This window comes from Chrysemys picta, unplaced genomic scaffold (genome assembly GCF_011386835.1).
Source record: "Chrysemys picta bellii isolate R12L10 unplaced genomic scaffold, ASM1138683v2 scaf2047, whole genome shotgun sequence".
NCBI lineage: Eukaryota > Metazoa > Chordata > Testudines > Emydidae > Chrysemys > Chrysemys picta.
In genome coordinates this window covers 1-7,658 of record NW_027054751.1, presented here as the reverse complement: position 1 = coordinate 7,658, position 7,658 = coordinate 1, and the positions used below count along the sequence as shown (strand labels likewise).

Below are 7,658 nucleotides of genomic sequence, written 5' to 3'. Positions count from 1 at the left end.
AAAAATACTGATACTGAAAAACAATAGTGATTGGAGACACGTTCTGGATCTAAGATCACTCGACAGATTTGTAAAGCTACAGCGCTTCAAGAAGGTTACTTTGTCAGCAATAATCCCATCTCTGGACCATGGAAACTGGTTCTCGACCCTTGACCTACAAGATGCTTACTTCCATATCGTGATCCACAGAAGGTTTCTAGTATTCACTCTGGGACAAGACCACTTTCATTGTCTGCACCCAGAGTGTTCTCAAAGGTCCTTTCTATGGTTGTGGTGCTCCTTCGTAAACAAAGAGTGATAATATTCCTGTATCTAGATGATTGCCTGCTCAAGGCATGCTCCTTTGATGATGCTTTGACTCCCCCACAAAAGACTATGGACCTATTCCTCCAACTGGCTCTATAAGTAGACATCCAAAAGACCATATTAACTCCAGTATAACGTCTGGAATTCATAGAGGCCTACCTCGATGGAGCAGAGGCCAAAGCCTTCCTCCCGTTATGCAGGTTCAACACCATAGATAACTTGATCTCTAACGGACAGGCCAACCCTCAGACCTTGGTCAGAAATGGTCTTCAACTACTGGGACGCATGGTGGCAGGCATCTTCGTAATAAATCACGTGAGACTACACATGTACTGCCTTCAGTGGTGGTTCAGTACAGGATACATACCAAGCACACACAGCTTAAACAAACTTCTATTGATGCCCTCAACATTCAAAAACTCCCTTGACTTGTGGAAAGAGTCTCACAATGTCTGCTCAGGAGTGCCCTTCACTCAACCACCCCCAGTGTTAATAATGACAACAGACGCATACCTATTGGGATGGGGAGCCCAACTGGTCACCCATGCTATTCAAGGCAAATGGTTCCCCTTCGAATCCACATTGCATATGTACTTACTGGAACTCAGAGCAGTCAGGAAAGCTTGTTCACATCTCTTACCACTGATCGGGGCAAGCATATAAAGATTATAGGCAACATTGCATGTATGTTTTACATAAATCACTAGAGAAGAGCAAGCTCACCTTCCCTTTGTACCAAGGCAGTGAAACTCTGGAACTGGTGCACTCACCACCACATAGAATGGCTTTCGTATGAGGAGAGATTAATAAGACTGAGACTTTTCAGCTTGGAAAAGATACGACTAAGGGGGGATATGATAGAGGTCTATAAAATCATGAGTGGGGTGGAGAAAGTAAATAAGGAAGTGTTATTTACTCCTTCTCATAACACAAGAACAAGGGGCCACCAAATGAAATTAACAGGCAGCAGGTTTAAAACAAACACAAAGTATTTTTTCATGCAATACACTGTCAACCTGTGGAACTCCTTGCCAGAGGGTGTTGTGAAGGCCAATATTATAACGGGGTTCAAAAGGGAGCTAGATAGATTCATGGAGGACAGGTCCATCAACGACTATTAGCCAGGACGGGCAGGGATGGTGTCCCTAGCCTCTATTTGCCCGAAGCTGGGATTGGGTGACAGGGGATGGATCACTTGATGATAACCTGTCTGTTCATTCCCTTTGGGTCACCTGTCATTGACCACTGTCAGAAGACGGGCTACTGGGCTGGATGGACCTTTGTTCTGACCCATTGTGGCTGCACCCCATGTGCCATGCCGCCCCCTGAGGCCCCGCCCCTGCCCCTTCTCCCTGTGCTCATGCCACCTCTTCTCCCCAAACCCCTGACCTCGCACCAACCCTTCCCCCAAACCCAGCATTGTCCCTCCTTCCCCGCAAGACCCCACCTGCTGCTCATGCCTCTCCCCCTTCCCGTCACTTGATCGTACAGATGGCAAAAAGTGGGGGGAGGGCTGACCCCTTGATCCCCCTGTTCCGGCACCCCTGCATCCGCTGCTATATTTTATTCCAGTGTCTGATGCTCAGTACTAGACTCGACTCTGAAAGCCCACCCCTCCATTCAGGGCACTGCTGCAGCGTCGCCGAGAGTGGAGCACCCATAGAGACCCACTGAAAGAAGAAGAAAGGGTTACTCACCTTGTGCCGTAACTGTGGTTCTTTGAGATGTGTCCCCCTGTGGGTGCTCCACTACTTGCCCTCCTTCCCCTCTGTTTTGGAGCTCTTACCTATGAGCTCTGTGTAGAGAAGGAACTGGGGGCAGTTTGTCTGCACAGCGCTGTAGTGACCTAATGCATGGGAGGGGGAGAGCGTATGTGTGGGCCGAACAGAAACGGCTGCTTAAAATCTCCGATGAGAGGCGCAGGGGTGTGAATACACAGAGAGTGGAGCAACACACGTCTCGAAGCACTGCAGTTACTGCACAAGGTGAGTAACCCTTCTTATCCCATTTTACACTCAGGGAACTGAGGCCCAGAGCGATCAGGGCCCCAGTTCAGCTATATACAGGTGTAACTTTAAGTGTGTGAATAATCCCATTATTATAAGTCAGTCTCTCGCTGTCAGGCATTTTTTCCAGCCCTCAAATCATTTTCGTGGCTCTTTTCTGCATCCTTTCCAGTGTTTCAACGTCTTTTTTCAAATGAGGTCAGCCAGTTGTTCAGGCAGCCCCACAGCCAGCTGCACCGGCTGCCAGCCACAGCTGGAGTGGCCCAGGGCAGCTGGCCCCCGGGACCATCTGAGCAGCAGCCGGTGGGGCTGGCCCAGAGACTGCCTGAGCAGTGGTCCCTCGGGCGGCCACAGCAGCTGCTGCTCAATGACCCCTGGCAGCTGGTGCCACTGGCCCTGCCCCCTCTCCAGCAGGGCCCCCCCTAAGATTTACTTAGGGGTACTTCTCGTATAAGTCCTGAACTGGTCACAAGCGGTGAATTTTATTGTTTATTGCCCGTGACCTGTCCACAACTTTCTCTAAAAATACCCATGATTAAATCGTAGCCTTGGGCATGGTACAGGGGTGATTGAGTGAGGGTCTAAGGTCTGTGATGTACTGGAGGTCAGACTACGACCCGTCCGGCCTTAAACTCTATGAAGCTATGATTTTCTGCAAAATAGCAGCTCTTTGCTAGTATTAGAAGAGACCATCACCCACTGGAATCTCACCTCTCTCAATCTCTTCTTTCTTTAGACGATCTGCAATCAAATCTGGAGAAAGAGAGAGGTAAGTTCCTGGGACAAGTTCACCAAACTAACAGTAGGAAATGAATAACCGCGTTAATCCGACAGCATGAAACCTCACCTCTTTCTTCCTTTTCTCTTCCAGAGATTCTGCGCTCTGAGCTGGAGAACGAGAGAGGTAAATGTCTGGGCTCTCAGGAGGCTTGAATGATTTTCTCTCACTGTACATAGTCAGACAGACTTTGGCCTCTGTCTCTGCACTGTCTGTTAGGAGAGGCTCTGGGAACCAAACGGCCGGGGAGCTCTGACTAATCATGGAGCGGGGTAACTGCTCCATAGATAAAGTTGCTGCTCAGTTTCCATTGTAAGCCTGATTTTAGCCCTTCCTCTAAACTACACACACAGGGGAGTGTCCATATACAAAACTGGTGAGTCTGCCTGTGCCAATGTACCTTTTTGCTACTGAATTTGAAGGAATGGCGGGGTGGGGAGATCCTGATGCCCTGGAAAAAGAGGCTCAGCAGAGTCCTAAAGTCTCCAAGCACTCTCTGATTCTTTGAGGCACAAAGTCAATGAGAAGGAGCCAGCTAATGTTGCTGATCCCTGAGTTGAGATCCAGCATCCAGAGCCAAGGTTTAGCGCATTAAACCCTCACTTCCACGTTATCAGGGCTTAGCCCCTCACCGAGCTTCTAGGCACACGCGGAGTGTGGACGCTACACCACAGGTGAGCCCAGCTAGAGCAGGGCATGGGAACCCAGCGAGGGTCAGATGTCAAGAAGGGGGGTGTGATCCATGGAGAGATCTATGAAGATGGAGCTCAGGCCAGGAGACCTGGGCAGAAAGAAGCCAGCAGAGAGCACAGTGGAGGGGGCAAAGTGGTCCTTTAAAGGCACAGTCCCTAACCCAGGAGCTGTTGTAGAACTGACTGCACACCCATGTCTCTCTGTTTGCAGGGAAATCCCTGGCTGAACTTGGTAAGTGCCATGTGTCCCTCCCCCGCCCCCATATGACACTGTGTCCTACGCCAGCAGTCCGTGCTCCGGGGAGTGCTCACCTCTTGGTGTGTTTGATTTCAGGCTGGAGTAAAGTAAGAAAAAATGCAGGTAAGTGAAGCTGGTATTTTAATGTCAGACCCCCTGCACCACTCTGCTGCCCAGCAGATGCACACATGCCAGAAGTCACAGGGAAAGCAGTGTGGTCAATGAAAATGCCAGATTCGTCACAATGCTCACACTTAACTATGGAGTCACCAGCGCTCCAGTGTAACTGCGATAACTCAGAGTGCTCCTAAGGCCGGGAACTTACCCGCTGTCAGTTCAGGGGGGTAGGCGCTTACAGGAGTTTGTAATTGTGGGTCAGAGTTGGGGTTTTGCTGGACACGTGTGGTGAATTCTCATGTGTTATGTTGTTGTTAATTGACTTCATGAACTAGAAGGGATCTAGGAAACTGTGTAAATTACCTTAACTGGCTGCGGGTAATTGTCTTAATGCTTTTTGGACTCTGGTGAAATCTCTGTTTTTACGGAGTTGTCAATCAGTAGCCCTTTGGCCAATTCAGTTCAAATTTGGTAGAAAAATTCTACCTCAGACCCAGACCAAATCTACCAAATTTGAGTGTGATATGACTCTGCGGGTGTTAGAATAGAGGGCTCCCAGCTCAGGCGTAGATTGGAGACTCAGTTGCGGTCTTAGCTGTGGAGACGTGGTAGCGGCCCCACAGCACAGATTTTGTGGTAGGTGACTACTGAGTTCTCGTAATGGTTTCAAATGACGTCCGTGTGTGTAACACCTGAGCTCTCTCCTCACTGGGGCCTCTGTAGAGGTTACAGACAGGCCCAATGGGAGCTAGAGGCATCTCCAGCTCTTTCAGGGGAGCTATTTGCCTCTAGTGCCTGGGAGGAGAGCTGCAGTGACAGGCAGAGAAGCAGGTTCCCGGGCGATAGAGGCTGGAAATCAGAGCGTGTCCTAGCCAAGACAGAGCTGGGTGGGGGATGGGAAACAGCCCCGATGGGCTGGGCTCTGCCCCTGATGCTCTGCCCCATCTCTGCAGTGAACGTGATTCTGGATCCGGACACGGCTCATCCCAGCCTCGTGGTCTCTGAGAATGGGCGATCTGTGAAATGGAGGGGCCTGCAGCAGGACGTGACTGACAACCCCGAGAGATTTGATAATGAAACCTGCGTGCTGGGCTTGGAAGGGTTCACCTCGGGGAGACACTACTGGGAGGTAGACGTCGGGGGTGGGAGGGCCTGGGCTGTGGGGGTGGCCGGAGAGGAAGGGCTGTCAGGAGGAAGGGCTGGATCAGCTTTGCTCCTGAGGAGAGGATCTGGGCCATGGATCAGTGTGGGAGCCATTACCGAGCTTGCACTTCCCCGGATACCCTCCTGCCCCTGACTTGGAGCCCCGGGATGATCGGGGTGTATCTGGACTATGAGCAGGGCCTAGTATCATTTTATCAGCCTGGTACTGAGGCCCCGATCTTCACTTTCACCTCCTCTTTCACTGGGCAGCTCCACCCTTTCTTCTGGGTCTACTCCCCAATCACACTGTGTTCCTGAGATATGGCATGGGGGGGGGGGGGGCATAGCATCTCTCACTGGTCAGACTTTTTTTGTTCTGTTGTTTTTCTGAAATGGACTAATTTTTCATTTTTTAAATATTTTCCATTTTTTTATTCTTTTCAAAACTTGGAATTTTCCAAAATGAATATTTTCAATTTTGAAAATCCTTCGATTTGACTAAGCTGAGGGCTCAAAATTGGCAAAACAGAAGAAATCCTGAGTGATGTGTTGTGTAAGACGCTACCTACATAGAATAGAACAGAACTCAATACACAATACATCATAGGACCCCTCCCCCCAAATAAAAGGTTTAGTTGAAAATTTTGTAATAATGCAAAAAAAAAAAAAAATCTCAAGAAAATCCAAATGTTTTCACACACAAAATCTCTTTTTGTAAATTGGCCAAATTTCCTCAAGATATTTTTGAATGAAAACTTTTGTTCAGCTCTGATTAACACCTGTAATTGCATATAATCAATGAATGTTTCCTGGTTCTTAGTCCTGTAATTTATGAACTGACCACCATTGATGAATGGAAGGGGTAAGAACATGAGTCAAACCCTGTCCCAAATAGGGTGACCAGATAGCAAGGGTGAAAAATCGGGACAGTGGGTGGGGGGTAATAGGCACCTATATGAGAAAAAGCCCCAAATATCGGGACTGTCCCTATAATATTGGGACATCTGGTCACCCTAGTCCCAAAACATCACATTGTCCCAACTGGATAAAAGGCTCCAAGAAAGCCGATTCCTAACCAGTAACCATGTTCCGTGACATTATTGGTGAAAGAAACGGAGTCAGAGGAATGGCGGGAGCTCGGTTCTCTGGATGAGTGTTGATCATGCGGTTCACAGCATCAGGAAGGCTTATCCTAAACCCAAAATGACAGGTATGTCCTACACCAGCTAAATTTAGAGTTTTAGGCCAGAAGGGACCATGAGATCATCCAGTCCAGACCTCCTCTATATCACAGGCCACCAACACACCCAGCACCCTCACATCAAGCCCACCACCAAAAATTAAACCAAACTATTGCAGCCCACAGGAGACTAGACTATCACGTGCCACAGCCACGGAGCCTCACCCAGCCTGAGCGGAACAAAGCATGGGGGCAAAAACTAGATCAGTCTCATAATATTTCCCCAGTCTCATAATACTGCTCTTGAGGGGGTGCTAGCCTCCGCCACCCCCACCCACCCCGGTTCCAGTGTCTCTGGTGTCTAAACAGGATTTCCTTAAATTACAACAGCCACTTCTCCCATCTCCTGCTGCAGGATGAAAGGAAAGCAGTGCTTCCTTACGTTAGCCGCAGGATCTGATCATCTCCTGTATTAACTGGATGATTTAATGAGTTGATGACCCAAACCAACATCATTGTTAACCCACCGACTTATGGAGTCAGTCTCAGGTGTGACCTGGATTTGATCATTGTTTTCACTGGTTCCAAGGCCAGAAGGGACTGTTGTGATCAGCTTGTCTGGACTCCTGTAACACAGGCCAGAGACCTGCCCCACAATAATTCCTGCTCGAACTAGAGCAGATTTTTTTTTTTAAATCATCCACTCTTGATTTGAAATTTGTCAGTGATGGAAAATCCACCACGACCCTGGGTAAATGGTTCCAATAGTTAATTACCCTCACTATTAAACAATTTTGAGAGGGGTAGCTGTGTTAGTCTGCTTCAGCAAAAACAACGAGGAGTCCTGTGGCACCTTAAAGACTAACAAATTTATTTGGGCATAAGCTTTCGTGGGCTGGAACCCACTTCGTCAGATGCATGGAGTGGAAACTTCAATGGGGAGATATATATACACATGGAAACACAGAGACAAGGCCTGTCATGTACCCCTTTGAGATGGCAGGTTCCAGGGCTGCTACCAGCAGGTCAGGCTCCAGTACCAGATCTGGCCTGGCTACAGAGCCTCCAGCTCAGAGAGACACCCAGATGTGCCTGCCACAAGATCCTTTAACGCTCTGCCCGGCCAGGCGGAGGTTAGCTTATATAAGGTCTGTTGCACATAGCACCACCTAGTGGCTGAACAGTAACATACAGTTTA

At 48.8% G+C, this 7,658-nt stretch overlaps 1 long non-coding RNA gene across 1 annotated transcript; it reads left to right on the top strand.

The window, feature by feature from the left end:
* Nucleotides 1-2,607: 2,607 nt before the first annotated feature.
* LOC135980167 (uncharacterized) lies at nucleotides 2,608-7,643 on the top strand. The gene is made up of 5 exons (XR_010597368.1): nucleotides 2,608-3,081; nucleotides 3,184-3,216; nucleotides 3,994-4,014; nucleotides 4,117-4,143; nucleotides 5,091-7,643. It is a non-coding gene; the product is annotated as an uncharacterized LOC135980167 (long non-coding RNA).
* The last annotated feature ends 15 nt before the right edge of the window (nucleotides 7,644-7,658 follow it).